This window comes from Microtus pennsylvanicus, chromosome 9 (assembly GCF_037038515.1).
Source record: "Microtus pennsylvanicus isolate mMicPen1 chromosome 9, mMicPen1.hap1, whole genome shotgun sequence".
NCBI classification, from domain to species: Eukaryota; Metazoa; Chordata; class Mammalia; order Rodentia; family Cricetidae; genus Microtus; species Microtus pennsylvanicus.
Window position 1 is genome coordinate 94,782,038 of NC_134587.1, and position 23,140 is coordinate 94,805,177.

The window sequence follows — 23,140 nt, forward strand, 5'->3', positions numbered from 1 at the left end:
TCACATACGTGTAAAAAACTAAAAATAAAAAGGTTCCCCACCCCCACCCCCAAGACAGGGTTTCTCTGTGTAGCCCTGGCTGTCTTGGAACTCACTCTGTAGACCAGGCTGGACTCGAACTCAGATACCCAGCTGCCTGATTAAAGGTTTGTGCCACCACTGCCTGGCTAAAAATAAAATCTTTTTAATACAATAACAGCTCCCAGAAATTTCCTCAAGGAAGGAGGTAACAATAGACTCATCCCTAAGCCACAAAGAGAAGGCTGGGAGATATGCTTTCTCCCACAGAAAGAATTGCAGTGAGCTGAAGGTGTAAGACAAGGTTGAATGGACCACACTGTCCTATTCAGATGAAAGAAGTGACTCTTGGCAACCGCAGTCTACTCCTGCCAATATGGAGGACGCCCTCCTGCTCTTAACACGCCGATCCAAGTCCACCCCTCAAATTTCTCTCACAGTAATGTTCAATGAAAAAAAAATCACACAAACTTTCCAAGGAAAGCACTACCCCAGCCTTGTGCCAGTTACTAAACTGCCCCCACCCGACTCTCCAGCCTCTGCCTTGTGAAGCTCGTTTTGGAACTTCCTAAGCTTTTCTCCTTTGTCAGCCTCTCCTGTCAGGGGCAGGAGGCTCCAGAGACAGAAAGTCTGTTTCTGGTGGAAAAGGCTGGTTCTTGTCCTTGAGCTAAAGGCAGCTGGGCACAGCAGCCGGAGTGGGCCCTGCTCCAGCATTCCTCCGACCCCATTTCCACCACCCGAACCAGCCTCACAGTCGACTAGAGCTAAACTGGCAGCCACGCGTCCAGCCGGCTCCCACTTCTCCTTTATTGCCTCAGAGCTAGCAGGCTTATTCTTAAGACTCATTTCTCTCTGTTTCCAGTGTGTTTTTTCTCCCCCAGTGCATCAATCTATCCCACACAATATACATCTTCCTTTTTTAAAAGGACTTTTTATTAGTTACTTGATAATTTCATACATTTTGACCATATTCACCCCCTCCTCCAAATCCTCTCCTTTAACAGCCATCCCACCAGTCTCATTTTTTTCACATTAAAACTTTGCATTATTTCCCTTCTTTGAGAATTTTGCTCAACGTGTCTTCATCATATTTACCCTCTTCTCCCAGCTCTTCCCAGGTTGGCCCCTGCTTCCCCACGGAACCAACTCTGCATCCTCGCAGTAAAACCCAGTGTCTAATTTATGCTGTCCATATGCTACTGGGTGTACGGACAGCTCCTGAACTGTGGTCTCCCTATCGGAGGCCATACCTGTAAACTGACTCTCCCACGCCCAGTAGCTACTGCCAATAGGTTCTCAACTAGGGTTGGTACTTTGTGTCCATCTCCCCTCCGTGCTGGAATTTTGTGTGTGCACTTGGCACTATTTCTTTTACCTCCAATGACCACTTCCATGATCCCCCGCAGCTCAACAGCAGGGCAGGGGGCAGGGGTTGACAGTCCTTTACCAACTCTACGTGGTCACCAGAACGAAGTTCCAGCCCATTTCTCCCAGTGACAATTTCTTCACTAGTGAGATCTGGTGATGTGTAAGTTGAAGCAGCAAACTTCCCTTCCTGACTCACTCCCACTGGAAAATGAGAACGAGAGAGTTGTGCTCAAATACCTGGTCTCCAGTTGGTGAAACTGTGTGGGAAGGTCTCGGGGTGTGGCCTTGGAGATGTGTCTCTGGGCAGACTCTGAGGCTTCAAAAGCGTCCTGCCATCGCCAGGGTGCTCTATGCTTCCTGTATGTGGGTCAGGACGAGTTTGCAGCTGCTGTCCCGATGCCACGCCTGCCTACGGCCGTGCTCCCTGGCATGATGGTGATGGACTCCTATCCCTACGGAACTATAAGCCCTAAATAAACCCTTCTTTCTACAAGGGGTATTTCACCATGGCAACAGAAAAGGGACTAAGACAAAAGTGAAATCCTGGACCATTAGAAGAGCACAGCTATAGGAAGGCCAGCATAATGGGGCATGGGCACGGGTCCTTGTGACATTGTATAGGACTATGAGGAGCAGCCGTTATCTGTTTAAGTCTTAGGAAGGTGAAAAAAAAGCTAATGTTTTGGATTTCTATGATAGTATCCAGAGCTATATTCTAATTTATTTAGGCCTCAAATACTTAAGCTACCATTCTTTAACAATAACACATCAATTCAGCCAATAGACGACCGAATCACAGTAGATTAGCATCTATTCCCCCCGGAAGGGTTAGGTTGCTGGTGCATCTAATGTTTCACACCAGGCAGTGTTCGGACTTCAGAGGCATGTGTGTACAGTGAACACTGAGCAAAGCATCAAAGACAAATGGTGTTAATTTTGTACACAAAGGTTCCTCGGAGCCAGGAAAGAGCACCCGTGATTATTGTAGGGAATTTTCGAAAGAGAAGGTGGTGTTTTCAGAGCAAATGTTATTAGACTAATACTTCAATCTTGCCAATGCAGAAAACCTTTTCCATGTAATATGCATTACAGGGCTTTGGTTTTGCATTCTTGAAAATGTTTGTAAATGCTTCGGTTGGTTTGGCGGCTTAGTATATTCCCGTGCTTTGAAATAGACATCAACCTACGTTTATATGAACAGAGGCCCAATATGGGTCATACTTAAAACCACCTGACCTCCCACCAAAGTCAAGGCCTACCCAGACTTTGTTGAGGTTCCTCATACAAAAGAAACTCCTAAATACAAACACTAAGCATGTATGAACTGTAATGGCAACAGGACAAAGCCGAAGTGACGCACAAGAGATGATTATTTTAAGAAACCTATTAATGGATCAGTAGGATTTTCCCGCATTTGTGAAATTCCTTCTCTAAATGGGGATATAAACTAACTAATTTTTTTAAAATAAACAATAGAGCAAACTCAAAGAGTACTATCCAAATGAGGCACAATGTAGGAGGAATAACTGCTGAGAACAATGAGTGTCTGTTAAATAGACAAAAGCTACTACAAGGCTTGAGGCTCCCTCCACCAGGGACTAGTCCGCAGAGGACCTGGAGGGCACCCATCTGCCCTCTGGGAGCTTAGGGACAAATCTGGAAGCACTCCTAGATAAGAGCATTATAGTTGGTATCGTCATGGGCCACACGGGAGCCTTTCTGAGATCGGATCCATCCCTGTGGAGTTTAGTGAACAGAGGCAGCATTAGGAAAGAGGGAGACCCTAAGTGGACTGAGAAAGTTCGAAGATGGAATGGCATACATTAATATAGACATAAGAGAGTTCTAAACGCAGACAATTCATCAGCCAATGAAGCTAGATTCTTCCCTAGAGAGTCCATCTGTCCACACAGCACCAGTAGCTAAGATCACCCAGGTAACTTGCAACTAGTTTGGGTAGCAGCAAATGATCCTTCCAGGAGACATAACTCCTTCAGTGTAGACAAAGTATTTTGTCAGGAGTGGATGGACCAGGTCAGTGCGTGACAGCTGGGCTCTGCTGCTGACGGTCCTTTTCTGTATGACTCCCTATGGCTGCTAACACATCAGCCAGTGTGCGCTATGACTCTGATGGGGTGATATGATCCAAAGCATCTGTCACCCTTCGTGGCTCAAGGGCTCTTTTTTAAATAAAGTAGCACACGCTAACATGCTAACAGATTTTGACTCATAGGAAATGGTTGAGGAAGTCCTAATTGGTTGTACCAAATCCTGCCTGAGAAGGTGGACCTTGCTGTTGAATTCTTATCTCATTATTTGCCTATCAGATGGTATTGTTAAGAAGAAAAATATAAACTAGTAATACTAGGTGCTCCTCAGTTTTCAGGCTACCACCTGGCTCCACACTTGAGTGGGAAGTGGCCTGACCTGTGATAGAGCACAGGAAGTGTGCTGACTATAGATTTTATAAATGAGGCCTATACACCTAGAAAGACCCAGCTAGACAGCCTAGTGGCAGAGAGCTGCTTAACATGCACAAGCCTTGGGTTTGAACCCTAGTACCAAGCAGCATGAGTTCTAATCAGTCTTTATAAAAGCCTGGAGTCTACACATTGGGGGAAATGCTGAGAGATCAGAGAGATGAAGGAGCAAAATCACAGTCAACTTAACTTCCCAGCTGAAAGGGAGTGAGCTCCTCTCTCCTCCCGCCTTATCACTTCCTGTCCATCTGTACAGACCTCCAGACCTCTATGATTAGCTAGTGGCTAGCTCCACCCTCTGATCTTTAGACAGCTTTATTTTTACAAACAAGATCTCACCACAGTACCACTGACATGTAAGACTCTGAAGACAACAAATTATAAATATATAAATGAGAAATACTTGGAAGACAGTCTGTGGCTGTGTAGTGGAGTCAGTGTAGCTGGCTACACAACGGCATCAGTTTTGCTCTACACATTCACACTATGGAGGAAAGCGTTGCATAAAATCAGAGTAGCTGAAGTTAACTCAGCAGAAAAGGCGGAGGGGCAAGGGGACTCCGACTAAATAAAGAGGACAGTCATGTACTCGGCCTCATGGCTGACCCTACTGCAGCGACTCACCTCACAGAGTTTAAGGGCTTTGGAGAGTTACAGGAACTTCAAGTCAAAGTTCCCTGTGGCCTGAGATGGGTGAGAAAGGAGGAAGTGGATGTGAAGAGGTAACTTCCACAGGCTGGCTCACCAGGCCCTCCCTCACATCAGGCCCTCCCTCACACTGCTTCTCTTTCCCTTCATCTGGTTGGCTACCCAGAAGCACCAAGTTCTAGCAAATTGTAGACTCTTTTAAGTCCTATAAAATGCGGAGTCATACCTAAGCACTTTTAAAAAGGCAGATGAAAATAATTTTGCAAATGTAGTACGGATGTGAGTCCCAACATACAGGCATTTCTTCTCTCTTTCTTCTTTCCTCCCCCACTTCCTTTCTTTCTCTTTTCTTTTTTTAATGCCTCTTCCCTTTAAAGCACCTCATGGCTAAAGCAGTATTTAAAGAGGGTTAGCTTAAGTAAGAAAACACGTCTGAAATGAAAACATTTCTACTGTGAAATTTTCTACAAGGCAATCCATAAAGCAGTTTATGTACTGTGATGTGTGCTGATGTGTAAATATTTTTGTGCAAGGAATGCAATGGGCCACACGGTCAATGATAACTATCTTTGCATAGTTATGCAATGGGCCACACGGTCAATGATAACTATCTTTGCATAGTTATGCAATGGACCACAAAGTCAATGATAACTATCTTTGCATAGTTATGCAGGTGCATTTTAGATTCTTGTTTGCTTTCAGCAATAAACACAATTTACATTCTGAAAAGCATGCATTTTAAAATTAAAAGGTAGTTTTTCTTTCTTTTCCCATTTGAGATCCCAGGATCATGAAAGACATAACTACTTTCAAGGCAAAGAATTGGGGGGAAAAAACCCACAATACCCAGCTTCTTTTTACCTAAAATTTAAAAGAATTACTTTACAATAAATTTGAAAAGTATTTTCCCTTGAAACTCCGTACAAATTATTATTCTTATAAAAGAAGGAAGCAAGAGGAGAGAGGGAAGCCAGCTGAGTGGGCCCGAACGAGCCAATTCTAGGGGCAGAAGCAGGAGGATCAGGAGTTCAAGCCTGGATTCCAAGAAAGCCCACTTAAAAAAAAAAAAAGAAGGAAAAGGAAGGAAGAGAAAGAAGAGGAGGGGGAAGAAGAGGAGAAAAAGAGCTGCTGAAGGGAGAACAACATGTGTAAAACTGTATGTCAAATCCTGTACGTCCTGGAAGCTCTGGACAGAGAAGACCAAGAACTAAGTTAGGCAGATAAACTAATAGTGGCTGAGCCACGCTTTAACCCAGTAAGAGTCCACGGATACTTTAACCTCTCGACATCAGCTTTCATCCACCATCTGTCAGCTTGTGAGGGAAATTAAACACAAATAATTTCTTCATGGTAGTTAATACTGCTGGGGGTTAATCTTCCTAATCACTGATCCAATTATTTTTTTCAAGAGAAAAACAAATGCATGAATAGTAGACCCCTCATCTTCCTACATTCCAACTCCCATTCAAATGGCTGGTCTAAGGCTGGGGGTGGGGGGGATGAGACGGCCTTGTAACCCTAGTATTCACTTGGGAGGCTGAGGCAGGAGGATAACAAAGTCCAGGCCAGCCTTAGCTACACAGTCAGGCACCACTGCAAGAAATAAGAGCGCCAAAAAAAAAAAAAAAAAAAAAAAAAAAAAAAAAAAAAAACCCAAACCAACCAAACAACCAACCAAAAAACCAAACCAAAGCAATCCAAACAAACAAACCCCAGATGACTGCACTTTGTGCTGTGCAGCAAAGCCTCCAGCTTTGAGAGGCGCACTGTCCTGCTGACATTGAGAGAACAGTCTCCCTGCCCTACCTAGAAGCCCCTTATCATCGCACTAGATGTAAAAGCCTGAGGGACAGTTTGACTTAATTATGGACATGTTTGAGTTTTTCTTTTTTTATTTTATTTTTTAATTATTTATTAAATATTTCTGCCTCCTCCCCGCCACCCCCTCCCATGTCAGCCTGAAGAGCAATCAGGGTTCCCTGCCCTGTGGGAAGTCCAAGGACCACCCACCTCCTTCCAGGTCTAGTAAGGTGAGCATCCAAACTGCCTAGGCTCCCACAAAGCCAGTACGTGCAGTAGGATCAAAAACCCACTGCCATTGTTCTTGAGTTCTCAGTAGTCCTCATTGTCCTCTATGTTCAGCGAGTCCGGTTTTATCCCATACTTTTTCAGACCCGGGCCAGCTGGCCTTGGTGAGTTCCCGATAGAACATCCCCATTGTCTCAGTATGTGGGTGCAAAATTTCAGCAAAACCGTGGTGAGAAAAACCTCTAGAATGTCACGTGACTCTCAAACCATGGCATTGCTATGACTCTTGAGCCTCCACAGAGCTCATCTCCCTTATCTGAAGAGCATACAGTTCCCATAGGAGAAACAGAGGCAGCAAACACAAGAGCGCTGCTAGGCTTACGCAGGGGTGGGGGAGGAAGGGATAAGGAACCTGCCCAGCAGCAGGAACTAGTTTAACATCATAAACTTATTATTCCTGAGTTGTAGGTCCCTCTGGCTGACTATCAGGCACATTTTAACCATTAGACTGTCTGGGACTGGATGCATTTAGCAATGGTAGAAAATCAAATAACTATAGAACCAATTTTTATAGGATCAGGTATTTCTGTCAGTGAACTAACTATAGCAAACAGAAATCCTAAATCTCACCACCCAAAATGCTTACTCTCTCCAAAGTGAAACACTGAGCGGTAGGTACCTGTTATAGTAAACTACATACCCGAAAGGCTGTCCTCACAGGGTCCCAAATGCGCTGAACACACTACTCTCCCTTCACACACGGGGGGAGGGGACAGCATGCTTTCACAAGGCGGGTGTGAGAAGCTAATCAGCCCATCTATCAGAACAGGTATGTCGCCAGTGGCTGCCGCTGCGGGCATGAAATTTCTCTTGAGTTTTGCGTCCCCACAAACTAAAGCGGCCTGGCTCTGTTTTGGTCTGTACATTCTTGGATGTCTACAGCTAATATATGTTTAAGTGTATACGTGCAAAATCCTAAATAAAGCCCGTGAATATCAATACTGACTCATGGGTCTGGAAATAAGTAGCTCAGATAAATTAATCTAAAAATGCCAGAAATAAAACAGGAACTTGACAGGACCCTGTGTATTTTCAGATCTTTCTGCACCCAAGTAGTTCCTAAGCGAACTGTGGCAACTGAGCCATGCTCCTGGAGAGGTGAGCGGAGAGAGAGGAGCAGGTTCAACCGCAGTGATCAGCTTCCAGAATGCTAGGACATCTCATTTTCAACAGCGCTATTCTAAGTCAGTTTTTAAAAATATTATCAGCAAGACAGTCTACTTAGAAATTTAAATTTGATTTGATTTTCATTGCTGCATATGTGAGGCGGTTTAAAATTAAACCCTTGTCAACCCAGGAAAATCCACAGTTCTTTGACAAAAAGGATTTGTGTGAAGAAAAAGAAAAAAACCCACCTCTGATTGTTCCTCTATTCCTAGTCAATGCTGGGCTCCCATCACTCACCCGGGGCCTTGCAAACCCTTGGTATTTCACAGGATGCAGGACCTCTGAAGACGACAGGCTTTGTGTGTCTCTTTTTTTTTAAGTGGGACAGTGTAAGAGGAGTGGAGTGAGGGGACGCAGAGATTCCACACAGCAAAACTTATCGTCAATTGGAGAAATGAAATTTCATTCTCTCATTAGCACTGGCTCATAAGCAAGGCTATAAGGTTCAGTTATCTTTAATTAAAAAGAATCAGGTAAAAGAGAGAAAGGGAGAGAGCTGGATATATTCCGAAAATGCAACTTCTCTGTCTGTCAACTGTAAGGAACTTGCCAGGCTGAGCACCCAGAGGCACGCTGTGCCCCAGCAGCTGTGCCCGAGCGGCTGTGCCCCAATGGTTATGCCCCAATGGCTGTGCCCCAGCGGCTGTGCCCCAATGGTTATGCCCCAATGGCTGTGCCCCAGCAGCTGTGCCCTAGCAGCTGTGCCCCAATGGTTATGCCCCAATGGCTGTGCCCCAGCGGCTGTGCCCTAGCAGCTGTGCCCCAATGGTTATGCCCCAATGGCTGTGCCCCAATGGTTATGCCCCAATGGCTGTGCCCTAGCGGCTGTGCCCCAATGGTTATGCCCCAATGGCTGTGCCCTAGCGGCTGTGCCCCAATGGTTATGCCCCAATGGCTGTGCCCCAGCGGCTGTTCCCCAATGGCTGTGCCCTAGCGGCTGTGCCCCAATGGTTATGCCCCAATGGCTGTGCCCCAGCGGCTGTGCCCTAGCAGCTGTGCCCCAATGGTTATGCCCCAATTGCTGTGCCCCAATGGTTATGCCCCAATGGCTGTGCCCCAATGGTTATGCCCCAATTGCTGTGCCCCAATGGTTATGCCCCAATGGCTGTGCCCCAGCGGCTGTGCCCCAATGGTTATGCCCCAATGGCTGTGCCCTAGCGGCTGTGCCCCAATGGTTATGCCCCAATGACTGTGCCCCAATGGCTGTGCCCCAGCGGCTGTGCCCCAATGGTTATGCCCCAATGGCTGTGCCCTAGCGGCTGTGCCCCAATGGTTATGCCCCAATGACTGTGCCCCAATGGCTGTGCCCCAGCGACTGTGCCCCAATGGCAGGTCCGGACTTTCTACCGCACAGACTGTGTGTCCCTCCACTTCATACCTGACCTTGAAGGAATCCTTCGCACATATAACAGCTACTGGGACCCAAAGAAACTGACCGACCACTCAACATAGGCCAGGCTTCATAATTGGAGAAAAAAAATCCTCTGTCTAAGGATGGAAACAAAGAACTAAAAGTAAACAAACGGCAGTTGTTTTTGTGACAACTGACCAGTAGGAAAGGTGTTTCAATCCATTAGAAAACAAAAACTGCACAGAATAAATTCATATTACCTTTGCTATATCTCAAAAAGGGTTTATTCCTTACCATCATTTATAAAAGCTTCCTTCCACTCTTTCTGGATTTCATCAGGTCTTTTAACATACATGAGGTATACTCCCTTTTAAACACAAGTACCTGTTATACAAGCTAAAAGTGGATGTAAATCAGAATGAATGTTTCAAGCCATTCGCTGAATGTGATTACTGCCAATGTCCACGTGTGGTGTGTGTGTGTCCGTGGGGGGGGGGGGGAGGGAGAGAGGGAGAGATCACGAGCTTGTGTCAACACACATATCACAGGGTGCACATGGAGACCAGACAGTGTCAGGGGTCAGTCCTTGCCTTCTCCCTGGTTGGAGACAGTCTCCTGATAACTGGATCAAGCTCCTCAGGCCTTCTGTCTGCCTCCCATCTTGCGGGGAATACGGACTGATGTGGGTTTTGCCATACTTAGCTTTCCAAGGGTTCTGGGGATTCAAACTCAGAACCTCATGATTGCACAGCAAGTGTTTTCCCCACTGAGCCATTTCCTCAGCCGATAAAGAAGACTTTAACATTCACTGTTTGCTCAGTGTAACCCGCTAATTGAACAGAGTCAAGGATGATATAACCATCTCTTATGAACCATGATTGTACTACAGTGAATCTATTCATTAGACTCTGGCTGGGATTTCCTCAGTGGAGTCAGGGGAATCGCCTGCACTGTTTCTGTGATAGTAATTAATGGAAAACAAAATGAAGCCATGTTTATTGGAATCTCTTCCCATTTTCAAGTCTAAGCTTGGAAAAAGCAACGTGAGACAATCCGCACGACATATACGTACTCTGACTGGTCATAATGTCATCGATTCCTCTCTCAAACCGAGACCACACTAAGGTCAGAGGAAGGGTGTGGTAGTTTTGACCCTGCAGATGGATACTACCCTTCAAGATGGGACTGTACTTTCATGTATTCTGCATTTATTTTACGACATAAATGTTAAGTGTGCTTTGTTGAGTCTAAATGTTGACCACGAGAGTAGGAGTGAACTGGCCGTCTCCTGTGACCAGATTGGTGCCTAGTCCAACTGTCATCAGAGAGGCTTCATCCACTGACTGATAGAAAGAGACAGAGACCCACAGCCAACATTTGGCAGAGCTCAGGGAATTGTGTAGAAAGAGGGGGAGAAAGGATTGTAAGAGCCAGAGGCGTCAGGGACAACACCAGAAACCTCACAGGATCGACTAACCTGGGATCACAGAGACTGCATGGGACTGACCTAGGCGCTCTGCACATATGTGACAGTTGTGTGGCTTGATCCTCTTGTGGGACTCCTAACAGTGGGTGCAGGGCTGTCTCTGACTCTTGCTGGCTTTTAGGACCTTACTCCTCATACTGGGTCGCCTCACGCAGTCTTAATACAAGGGGAGGTGCTTAGTCCTACTGCAACCTGATATGACAAATGTTTTATTGACATGCTTGAGAGACCTGCCATAAAAATCATACACAGAAATGGAGAAGAAGTGGATGGGGAGGCAGAGGGATAGGGGAGGGACTGGAAACTGCAGCCTGGATGTAAAATAAAAAATATATATAAATAATAAATAGGTTAAAAAAAAGCATTGTGAGAAAACAAAAGAAAAAAGAATAGCAGTTACCAATTCACACAGAAAATGTATTTCTTTAAAATACTAAGATTTAAAAATTATCCTCTTTCGAGGAGAGAATTTTAGGAAATTGTTTGCTTGCTAAACATATGTAAATTATTTGCTAATCATATTTTTTCTTTGCCATCATCATTTTTCTGCACTATGGGCAAGTTTAGTGGCCAACTACTATACAGACATCATCCTCCAGCCTTCTCAGACAGACACCAGGCTTAGAATCTCCTCTGAAGGCATCAGACAAGGACACAGTTAATTAAACTACACACCTGCATTTCCTTATTCTAGCAATCCACAGTTTAAATGCTGAAAAGAAAAACACAACTGGATTTCAACTTACCAAAGTCCACAGTCTTAGTGATCTTTTCGTTTTTTTAGAAAACTAAACATCTAGCACAGTAAAAAAAAAATTGTAATGTATAAAGTAATAACATTTCAGTCATTTCTAGTCCACCACGCTAAAAACCACTTTGTAGTCATTTATTCTACATCATAATTTTTGTATGCCAAAATATTTGCCAAAATCTAATGGACTCTTTATTCATTTTAAATCACTCTGGCAAGAATTAGTAGATGTTTGAACAGGGCGTTTTAAATGGAGTCTTTCAAAAGAAAAGATGTAAAACCTTTCAAACTGATTGTAAAGGAAACAAATACTAAGACTTACATAGCTTACCTTGCTGTATTAGAGATTAAAATATTCATTCTGTAGTATTAGTTGGATTTTAAGGAGCATAATCAAATCAGCTATCACAAGCAGCAAGGCAAAACACTGAATTTGCCATGAGAACTCATTGTAGAGGCTGTGGACCCATTTCAACCATTGTAAGTCAGTATAGTAAAACCCATCTCCTAGGGCTGGGGCTGGGTGTTGCTGTGGGTGAGTTCCTACAGTGGTTGCCTAGGATGCAGGAAGCCCTGGGTTCGGTCCCCAGTGCTATAGAAACCAGGTGTAGAGGCATGCTTGTAATCTCAGCACTCAAGAGTTATAGGCAGGAGGACCAACATTCAAGACCGTTATCAGGGGTCAGATCGGTGTGAGACACATAAAATCTCATCTCGAAACAAACAATGGCCACACAGAGTGCACCTTCATACGGATACAGGCTGCTGTCGACCAAGAATTCCAGGACAATATTAAACATCTAGGGTACATCTTTCTAGGGAAAAAAATTCACTCACAAATACACATTTCACAGCAGTGTTAAAACAAATATAATTTCTTAACTGACTTAACCTCACCGGATTATAAAATGTTTGTGTAACTGATTACAAACTACAGGCCTAAAAGAATTAGGCTCCGATCTCATGTTCCCCTTGTCATGTCTCATACCCGGCCGTGCTCACAGGGACCTACCAACGAACGCCCACAGCTGCCCACTTCACTTCAGCGTACTGCTCGCCTACTTTCATCCCAGAGTTAGTGGCTGGATTGTCTGTGAGACAGTAGATGCCCGTGAATGTGGACTCGGCAATTAAGAGCACTTGCAGCTCTGTCAGAGGACTGGGGCCTAATTCTCAGCACCCAAGCTGGGCAGCTCCCAACTGCCAGGAGCTCCAGCTTCAGAGGATCCAATGATCTCTTCTCTTCCAGCCTCCTAGGGCACCCACATACACCTGTGTACACACGTGCACAGAATTATACAATAACACATAAAAGGTAACATCTTCGTGGGATGTGTATGAAATAGTTACCTCAAATTCAACAGTAAACGCTGATGCACAAAGACTTTCTAGAATACTCCAAGCACGTGCCTTAGGACTACATTCATAATACAAAGCTGCACCTCACGAGTCTGTGCTAAAAAAAAATTTACTTAGCCTTCTAAATGAACATATCAAAATATAAACTCTCAGACAACTAGAAAGATACCGCATTGATGTGGTGGCTGTATTTTCACCTCTTATAATTGTTAATTCCTAACATTCTGTAAAACTATCCCCAAGTGTCTCCTTTGTTACACTAAGAGTTTGCCACTATTGTTGTATTTTAATAGCCAGGATTCGTGGGTTAGTTTTAAATCAAGGACTCCGGGAGGAGGCAGGCCTTCACAGCTGTAAGCTAAGTGCATACCTTCCTATCATTAAAGGGAAGGTCTAAGGTTTGCAGTGTTATCTCTCTTCCTTTCCACCCTGCTTTCTTGTTTCTTCCTCTTTGGTGTTTTTACTGAAAGGAAAATCAGAAGTCAGAGGAGAACACCAACAATCCAGCACACAGAAACGCCGCACACTTACATAGCGACCGGGAGGAAGTTTGGTAGAGTTCTAGCTTCGTTTCTGTTGCTGTGAGGAAGAACCCTTTCACGGAGCAAACCAGGGGAGAAAGGGTTCAGTTTAGCTCACAAAGCCAAGGCATAGTCCATCACAGCAGAGCAGTTGAGGCCCCAGGAGCCTAAAACAGTGAGCATGTCACAGCCACAGTGAGAGCAGCGAGAACAAATGCATGGATGCTCAGCCTGCTTCCTCCACCCTCATACAAACAGCACCAAACCCAGGGGATGCAAAAGCACCCTGTTAAGATGGGTCCTTCCCATGTCAATTAAGACAGAAGTTCTCAATGTTCCTAACACTGCGACCCTTTAATACAGTTCCTCGTGTGGTGACCCCCCCCAACTATGAGATTGTTTCGTTGCTACTTCATAACTGTAATGAACTGTAATGTAAGTATCCGATGTAAAAGATATCTGTTATGGGACCCCTATGGAAGTTGTGACTTACAGGTTGAAAACTGTTGATTAAGACAGTCAAGATAACCCCCAGAGACATACCCATATGTCCACCTGATCTAGACAATCTGTCATTGAGACTCTCTCCCCTAATTAGTTCAGGTCATGTCACGTTGACAAAACCATCAGAGGCAGCTTCCCTGCCAATGCCTACTTAATACCAAGGCCTTATATAATGCATACACACAGTGTGGAAGTCAGTATGTAAACACTACAGCACATTATAAAACAATTTCATCAAAGCCCTAGTAATGGAGGCCTAGAGAGATTGCTTAGTAGTTAAGAGGGCTTGCTGTTCTTCTAGAGGACCAGAGTGCAGTTCTCAACTCCCAACCACCCATAACTACAGTTCCAGGGGATCTGATGCCCTCTTCTGGCCTGTAGGCAACTAGGCACACATGCAGTGCGCATAAATACATTCAGGCACACACACACACCCTTAAAAAAATTCTACAAATGCTAAAATTACATCCAGGCCGGTCAATTGTTAAATACGTAAGCTTGCTATTAAAGAGAGTATCATACCCCCTGAGGTCAAATGTATCCTGAAACCCAGAGAATCAATAAAAATTAAAAGATAAAAAAAATGATTAGAGCTCTATTCTCTTACCGAATGGTTCCCGGTAGTGCGTGATTTAATTTTAATTCACCAGTTAAAAAAAAAAATCTTGGTAATAACAAATTCCAATTGCTCTGCTTAGCTGCCTATTAGCAGGCTAGTTGGTATTGATATAATACTGCAGTTAATTGTACCTTCTAGATTTGAGGAGCAGGGCTATGCTGCAGCAAACCTCGAAATCCAATTAGATAATGCAAAGCGAATTTTGTTCCGTCAAGTTTCGGTGTTCGGGATCTTGTATCCGGTGAACTGAAGCAAGCTTCCCTGTTGGCATGTCAAATGCTTCTCTGGGAGATGCACAGAAGCAGTAGGAAGACTGGGGAGCTCACAGGGGAATGCATAATAGGGGAGAAGGGGGAACATTTCTCATTTTGAAATATTCAGGATTCCTAGGAAATGAAGTAACTGCAAGTTAGTTCTCTCTCCTTCAGAAGGGTTTATGAAGCCCTGGGCAGCTGGAGTTCAAGCTGCCTGCGGCTCTCAAGCCCACAGGACTAAACTAGAGTGAAACCGTAAACCCCAGCTTTAAAAGCACATTGCTAAATCATAATCTCAAAAATCATAATTAAAAAAAAACCCGGATTGCTGAAATGCCGAGGACATTTTTCTCTTCTGCCTCCTCCCCTCCTGCAAATACACAGCAGTCAAACGAAAGTATGAGAAACTAACACTTGGCCTTATATTCTTGGCATCAAGTTTTCTTTCTAACTTAAAACGTAAAGTTTTTTTTTAGACAGCTTTAAGTCACAGGAGTTCTGACTGAAAAGCACAAAATGCATAATATATATTATCATAATATCTAGTATATGCATTATCATAATTACAGACTACACATCAACTTCAAAGACATAAGCATGTCTATACGTACACAGTGGTATGCAGAGGGAGACAGGCACCTTATCAGATACAACCCTTCTGTCCCTCTACGACTGTAACGGTTTCCTATTAATACTCGTCTCCTCTGTATTTTCCAGGACGCACTATTTACCACTTGAACTTCTCCATGTGAGCCAGTTCTCGAGTCAATCCATTTACTGAGATATGCTGAAAATGTTACACAGACCCTCCATCTCATGGCCGAAACAGTCTAAGTTGGTTTACTGAGAGCATCACTTTCATGGCCACTGGTATGTCTCTCTTAGCCAGCCCCATGCCAAAACTGTGGCCTTTGAGTCTGCTGGGAACCCTGACCCTTCAATCACCTTTTCCGCACTTCGGCTGGAATCTTAAATCCATCGGCCTCCTCTCTCATCTCATCAAGCATCCGTCCTCCCCTGTAGAGCGATTCTCCTCCCACAACCTCACCTTGTTTGTGCTCAGCCTCAGTGCCCTTCTCCTGGGTAAACTTTATCCTAGCCTCTAGAGACAATTATCTTCTACTGGCATTTAGCCTGGACTCTGTTTCCAGATTTTTCCTTACCACTCAGCTCTAACAATATATATAACTCTGTCTTTCAGGGCTCAGATTTGTTCATTTTTCTGTGGTATCCAGGACTAGCCATGGTTTTTCATGCTTTTAAACACGCTGTTCCTCTGTGGTACCCCCAACTTGTCCCCTTTTAAAAAACAAGCATCGTGCTGACACCCAGTCCAAATGAAAGTAGATACTGGTTCTCTGTGATCCCACAAGACCCAGTGGGGTCAGCTGCTATAGTTCTCTCAGCCGATACAGTTGTTTACATCTGGCCTGCAAATCTGTATCAGGTGTGTGTGTTTCTCTTTATCTAAGATCCAGTCTTGTGAGATTGTCATCTGTTTGCTGTGCAACTCAGGACACTTGAAAGCGAAAAGGGTAATAATGGCTAAAGGACAAAGACTATAAACTGAAATAAACAACCATTCTAATAGCAGACCACATGACCTACAGCCAGGCAAGGGCTGACTGCACCTCTAAGTTCATCAAGTGCCACACTCCCTCGAAGGGAGACGTTCCCAGCTGCGCTGACCTTTCTGTTTCTCACTCCAAACTTGGGGATTCTGTGCTTCTTGTTCCCTCTGCTGGGAACACTCTTGCCTCTGATTCCCAAGGCAGGCTTAAACCAGCACCGTCTTCCCTGACCAGCTGTCATGGTGTTTGTCTGCAGCAATCTCGCTATAGTTCCCAGACCACCATTCCAATATGCTCCATCTGAACACCTTAAGGTCAGTGGTGAAGGGGGAGTGTTGAGGATCGACTATGGGTGTCTGCACAGGCTCCTGGGTAGCGGAAGCTCAGCTGGTGACTAACTGATAAACTGGAGAACTGAGTGAATCCTGACAGGTTGGCAGAAACGAGGAGGCAGGACCTAGATAGGGAAGCAGGGCAATAGGAACATGCCTTTGGGGGCTACATCTTGCCCTGACCCTAGTTGTTCCACCACCCCCTCTTCCTTGACACCGTGTGAGCTAGTCTTCTCCACCTGTTTTCCCTCCCATGACACTGAAACCTCTGAAACCGTGAGCCAAAACACACCTCTCCTCGTTACTTAGCATAGGTGTTTTATTGCAGTGCTGAAAATGCTAACCAACACAGACGGTGTAACGCTGACCCTGGCCTACTGCTTTTTAGGACAATGATCCCGAATAAGGGGCTCACTGAGGTAGCTTCATCTGTACAGCCAGGTTACATCAAATTGGCACTCAAAGGTTGTCACGATTAACTCTATAGAGAAGATTTATCCGATCCAAAATAAGAATTCAATACATGGTAAGCACTACCGTTGTTACTACTAAAACTGTGTAGTATGACCAAGACCTAGAGCAAAGAAGTAATGGAAAGCACTTAGTAGATATTTCAAATATTTGTAGTAAATTAGTAAATAAGAGTTGATATGTAAAGGTTACTGTCTGTTCCTCCTCACTTCAAAAGCCTCTGAAGTTACTTTGAAGGCTAAATCAACAAAATCCCACCCAGTTCCTGAGTCACTCATTGAATTGCCTTCGAAATGTGGCCAGAACTCACTTCTCCAATCGTAGTCCACTGTTCTTCACCAATAAAAACTGACCTGCTTTCTGGTCTCAGCAGGTTCATTCAGTCTGGTTCTCTCTTGCCTCTCCGGCTGGTCTAACCCCACTGACATTCTGCTGCTATCTAAAGGCTCTCTCCTTTGTTTCTCTCTGGACTTTCACCAAATTCTTTAAAAGACCTCCTTTTTTTTGTGACTGCTACGTAGTCAACCACACAGTCCCGTGGCTCATCTCTCTCAGAAGAGACCCAATGTCCTTGTCACTTCTGCATCTCCAGAGGACAGCCTGGTGGTACAGAGAAAGGCCTCAACACATTATTTTGAGCAAATGGGAAGTTGAGGGTTAGGAGGCGTTAAGAGGTCTAGATCCTTCTCTCTCTCTCTATCTCCCTTCTTCCCTCCCTCCCTCCCTCTCTCTTACACACACACATACGAATGCGCGCACATACACATTTAATAGTTATTACTATGGACATTACTGTGGGCCTATCAGGTCAAGACTTAAAAACATCTTCAGTATTCTCTGTTACATATCATCTCCAACCCCCATAGCAACGGATAACATTTAGTAAACCCTCAAAACTGTGATAAACAAATGTCGAATGGGTACCATGTTTACAATATGATAGCAAGAGACTAGGGGTGTGGCAAGAAGAGTATCAAGATTGATATATGAGAAAAGCCAGTTAGTTGGCAGAGAAAAACTGGAAACTCTTCCCCACCTGAGCTAAGGGAGCAAACAGCTCGTGGGAGAAGAGCTCAGGCCATGCGTCTTGAGGAGAAGGTGTTTTGCCGTGCGGATATGGTAAAGGGTCTGAACTGTCAGCGGCAGGGCTTCTGAGAGCCTGCCCCAGCTCACTATCCCACTTCAACCTCCAAGAGTGATTTTTTTTTCTTCCTTAGTAAACTGCCTCTGTTTCTACCCTGACTCACGTGTCCCTCATCCAGTTCACTGTCCTGAAACACAGTAACCTGGACACCTGGGTGGCTGCAGTTCAGACTCCCATCCCCGTTTACTACAACATCAGCACCTCCTAGTTCCTGCGAAAATCATCTGGCAACGTTCATACTCCTCTTTTTCACCCTTCCCCTCTTGTACCTTAATAAAAAAATTACACAATTGCTCCATTCATGGCCTTCATCAATTGCACACGAGAGATCCAAATCCTTTGTTTTGCTACTTTTCTGTTGTCAGACTGTACATTCAATCTTCAGGAGTAAGAATTAGCATTCAAAATATGAACAAAGACAATTATCTGCTTTGAAGCTGAATGATCATAATTTCCCTGCGCTCAGCTATTCACATTCTGCTGACCTTTTTTTTTTTTTAATAACTACTAAGTTAGAATCTGCAAACAGCTCGTTCACTAGTGGCTCAAATTGAAAATTTTGCCTTCCATTCCTGATCCCTTTCTATCCAATATACTACAGCCTGGCACGATGCAGCTTAGACAGGAATCCACACTCTCCCGCTCTTGTCTCTCATTCCACATGGCCAGCCTACCAGACAAAGTAGTGATCCCAATCCAACTGCTGCTCCATAGTTCTCGTTCCTTCTTTACTATAAAGACTGTGCAATCTCCAAAGGGCTATTTTTAAGCCACCTCCACCAATTGTCACTAACTTATTTATTTGTCAACTTGACCTCAGCTGAGAAAACGCCTCCATCAGGCTGGCCTATAGGTAAGGTTATGGGGAGTTTTCTTGACTATGGATTAATGTGGTGTGGGAGCACCCAGTCCACTGTGAGCAGTGGGTGTCGTTCCTGATCCCAGGAGGGATAGTGAGGCAGCTGTAGTATGCAGCCCTTATCTAAGACTCTGCTTCAGTTTCTGGCCACTGCTTCTTGCCTTGCCTTTCCTCACTGATGGACTGTAAGTGTATGCTGAAATACACCCTTCCCTCACAAACTGCATGTGGTCATGGTGTTCACCACAGCAATGGAAAACACACCAGGACACAGTTCCTTGAGACACTCTGGTGTTTTTCTTTATATGACTACTGGATTAAGGAACAGCTTTGTCTTGTTAGTTTCTTTCTGCCAAGTAGAGAAGGTGGACTTTTACTTTGTATACTATGAGCATCTTCTATGGACTAAGTAAGGGGCAGATGTGGGCGCAGCTGAAAGCAGGGTGGTACCCAGCCCTGACAAGTCTCTCAACAGAAAACTATTCCCACAGAATGCAGCGAGTTGGGGGGATCTGTTTATAGAGGAGCCACAAATAAATGCAGCACCTCACTTTATGTTATTTGATAAAATAATAGTAATAACAACAACAATAATAACCAGTCTCCCATAAATTCAGCACCAAGGAGAGAGCAGAGACACTTTATGATCAGGGAACAAGATTCAGGTTCAGTCAGTGCTCTGAAGCTTAAAAAAAGTTTTTGACTCTCTCCCCCACACACACACACACAATGTGGGGGTCAGGCTTTGGGTAATCTGTGAACTCAAATTCCTTAGACTTAATGACCTGAGGTTTTTATTTCTGTATCGGAGCTGGACAGTTGGAAATGGAAAGTGGCTAAAAAAAACCGAAGGCCTTCTAAGGCCTAACTGGAGGAAGGCCACTGGAGGCTCTGTGTTCTTAGGTCTCATGGTGAACAGCATCATCACTGGGTGAAGTGACGGGCGCTACCTCACTGAGATCTGTCAACCCAGCCAGGAACACCCAGTTAAGCTAGATTCCTTTCCTCTTCTCACCATGTTTCTCATACAAATCCTCTCGCATAGGAATAGCCGCTGAGTTACTCCTATCACAAACGTCCTGAGTTTAGGGGGCTTGACCTCTGTATAAAAAAAAAGATCATTTTGTGCATGGAGTACTGACAGAAACCCTAAAGCTATGGTCTGTCAACATTTCCACTACAAACCTTTCTTTCCAGAGCTTACAATCCAGCATTAAACAGTCAGGGGTAACACCCGGGGAAAATGGTGTCACTCTGAAACACACTCGCTCTATTTAATTAAAAGAATGTTCTGCTCTCTTCAAGTCTAAGCACAAGATCTTAGTAAATGACGACCTTAAAATACCCAGTTAAGAATAAGCTTTCTTGTAAACTACAAATAGAATGTCTAAACCTTGCCTCCCTAACTTGTCCTGATGTAACAAACACTTGTCATGCTAGCCTTCCTGAAGTCGCCCCTTCCACATCCATTCACCCAACCCCGGTGTCTTTGCATCTTCAGCTGCTCTTGAGTCAGTTTCTTCCGTCTCAGCAACCACCTGGCCAAACAATGTCATACGTGACCCGGACTATTATTGAGTCTCCTGCTATCTGCTCTGCAAACCAGCACACGCACACTTCCTGCAGGGAGCTACAGTGCTCGTCTCAAGACACAAATATTGCCAAGCCCCTACTTACATCGCTCAGTGGCTTCCCACACTTAAGATGTAAACTCTTCTCACGGTCCCCAAGATCCAGCCCTTTGCAGCATCACTGTCTAGTCTCCCTCCCCATGGTTCCTCTATATTGACCTCCCAGCTTCTCACCTTATCCTCACCACTTCGTTTCTCAGAAACTTTGCACTCGTGGCTCCTCTTGCCCCACCCCCAGTTCAACAACTACTCTTGGTCAAATTTTTAGAATTCAGCTCAGAAGGCAGTTATTAAATAAGACCTGCATGCTCAAACCTCTCCGTTTCCTTGCCTCCTAAGGTTTTCCTTTGTAACACACGTGTATTCATGTGTTTCTTTCAGAGAACAGTTGTATTTGTATATTTGTGATGGCTTGACTAGCATGTCTATTTCTCACTAAGCTGCAAGACCCATAATGTTAAAGCAAGAAGGGTTTCCTTAATAGTTAGCACCATACCTAGTACACAGTAGGCATTCACAAATTATATGGGGAATATATCAGCAAAAATAATCATATGGTAGAGTTGTGGATATAACTCAGTTGACAAAAATGTATGCCTGCCATGCACAAAGATTTCCGGGCACACCACAACCCCAGCATCTTGATACATGACCGACCATGATCCCAACACTTAGGAGGCAGAGGCAGAAAGATAAAGAGCTCAAGGTCACCTCCAGCTACGTACAGAGTTCAAGGCCAGCCTCCAAAAATAAAACAAATCAGATTAAAATGCTTGCTTAGGTCATTTTTAAGTATCTTTTGCCCCAGAAAAACAGCAAGAGGCTCAGAAAGAGAGAATTTTGTCTTCACTTGTTCCTCAAAATGAACACAAAGGAATCTTCAGCGGACTCTTTAGTTCCAGCAACACCAACAGCACAAGACAGAAGTGGCGCTGGCTGGACAGAGCCCAGCACAACTGGTGGCAGCAGAGGTAGAACTTTCTCTGGATAAGGTGGGTCATTCTGGCCCAGCTCAGGCTTTCTGCAGGGATCAAAGAGGCCAGGTACAGACCCACATCCAAGAGAAGCAGGTTCTCAGTGGATGGAAGGACCTGCAGGCACACTGTAAAAGAACCAGAAGGCAGAGGGAAAACCTAGGAGTCCGCATCTGAGTCTTCCCTAACTGGACCTGCCCAACACTGGTTCTCAAGAACCCTTAGGTTGATTTTATTGTAGGGAAGTAACAGTCCCTGATTCACACGCTTGTGACATCGACACCCTAAACTGCAAAGGCTACTATTTGCTGGTAAGTCATCGTCTCCTGACACAAAGCATCCTTTTTCATACCTGTGCTGGTAAATGTTGAAAAAAATTCTTAGTTTGTCTTTGGCACATTACAGAAATGACAAGTTATACTAGATCCACAGACAAACTTATCAAGGCCAGCAAAAAAAATTGAGCCATGCTTACCTCACAGACAGGTGGGTACAATAGTTTATACATATCAACACTAATAAGCTATCTAGACGGGTGCTATGATATGCCTCCACTTCTTTTTCCAGCTTCTTGAGACTAGAGTCTCATGGAGCCCCAGCTGGTCTTGAACTTGATACATAGCCAAGAGTGACCTCCTTCAGCTTCCCAAATGCTGGGATTATAGATAGGCCTCACCTTGCTGGGCCCAAGCTTGGTTTGAAAAGGATCAGAGCTACAGGTCATTTTTAACATAACTAGCATTGGCAGGTTTTCCATTGTCTTCTCAGAAAAATGGGGGTTAGGATTTCCAGCACTATATACAGAGCTCTTTTATAAAACGTTATTTGATGACTGGAGAAAAAAATAAATTTCAATATTCATCTCATTGAATCACTTTGAGAGCAACCATGATTAAAAAAAAAATCAGCCATCACTGCAAACACACTGAAAAGGAAAATTTAATTGTTTTATCAACATAGGTGACTTGGGTGGGACTCCACTTCAGAGGAAAATTTGTTTTATCAATTTAGGTGACTTAGGTGGGGCTCCACCTCAGTGAAGTCAGTCTCAAGTACAGCAACTTACAGACTAAGTTGCCACACCAGCCACAACTGATAAGGGGACCTCCTCCTGGGAGTCTTCTTGGACGGTCGTCACAAGCTTTTACACTCAACTTCCTGACGCTAACTTTCCAAAAGTAAAGTTAATCAAACACGTCGTGTAGATGCCACGCTCATTTTGCTAAAGGCACCTGACTAGACTCCTCCCACGACTGCTCAGCTTCTGTGTCCCGGAACCCTTAGTTGTCTTCTACTCCCTTCTGCGTCTGACTTGGACTCAGGCGGTGGGCATGGGGGTGGGGGGTGGGGGTGCTGTAACGGTTCATTCAGCTGAAGGTGGGGGTGGGTCAACCTGGGGAGGTGGGAGCAGGGCAGTTCGCGCCGCCAACTGCTGGGTGAGCGTAGCGCAGTGTCCGGATCCCGGTAACTAAAGTTCGGAGCAGCTTGACTAAACCCTCAAAGCCCGGCGCTGTCAAGGCTAACACCAGCGCCGAGGGCGGCAG

General features: G+C 44.6%; 1 protein-coding gene across 2 annotated transcripts in view; it reads right to left on the reverse strand.

The window, feature by feature from the left end:
• Positions 1 to 23,140, reverse strand: part of Galnt7 (polypeptide N-acetylgalactosaminyltransferase 7) — a 128,698-nt gene that overhangs the window by 104,441 nt on the left and 1,117 nt on the right. The window lies entirely within an intron of this gene.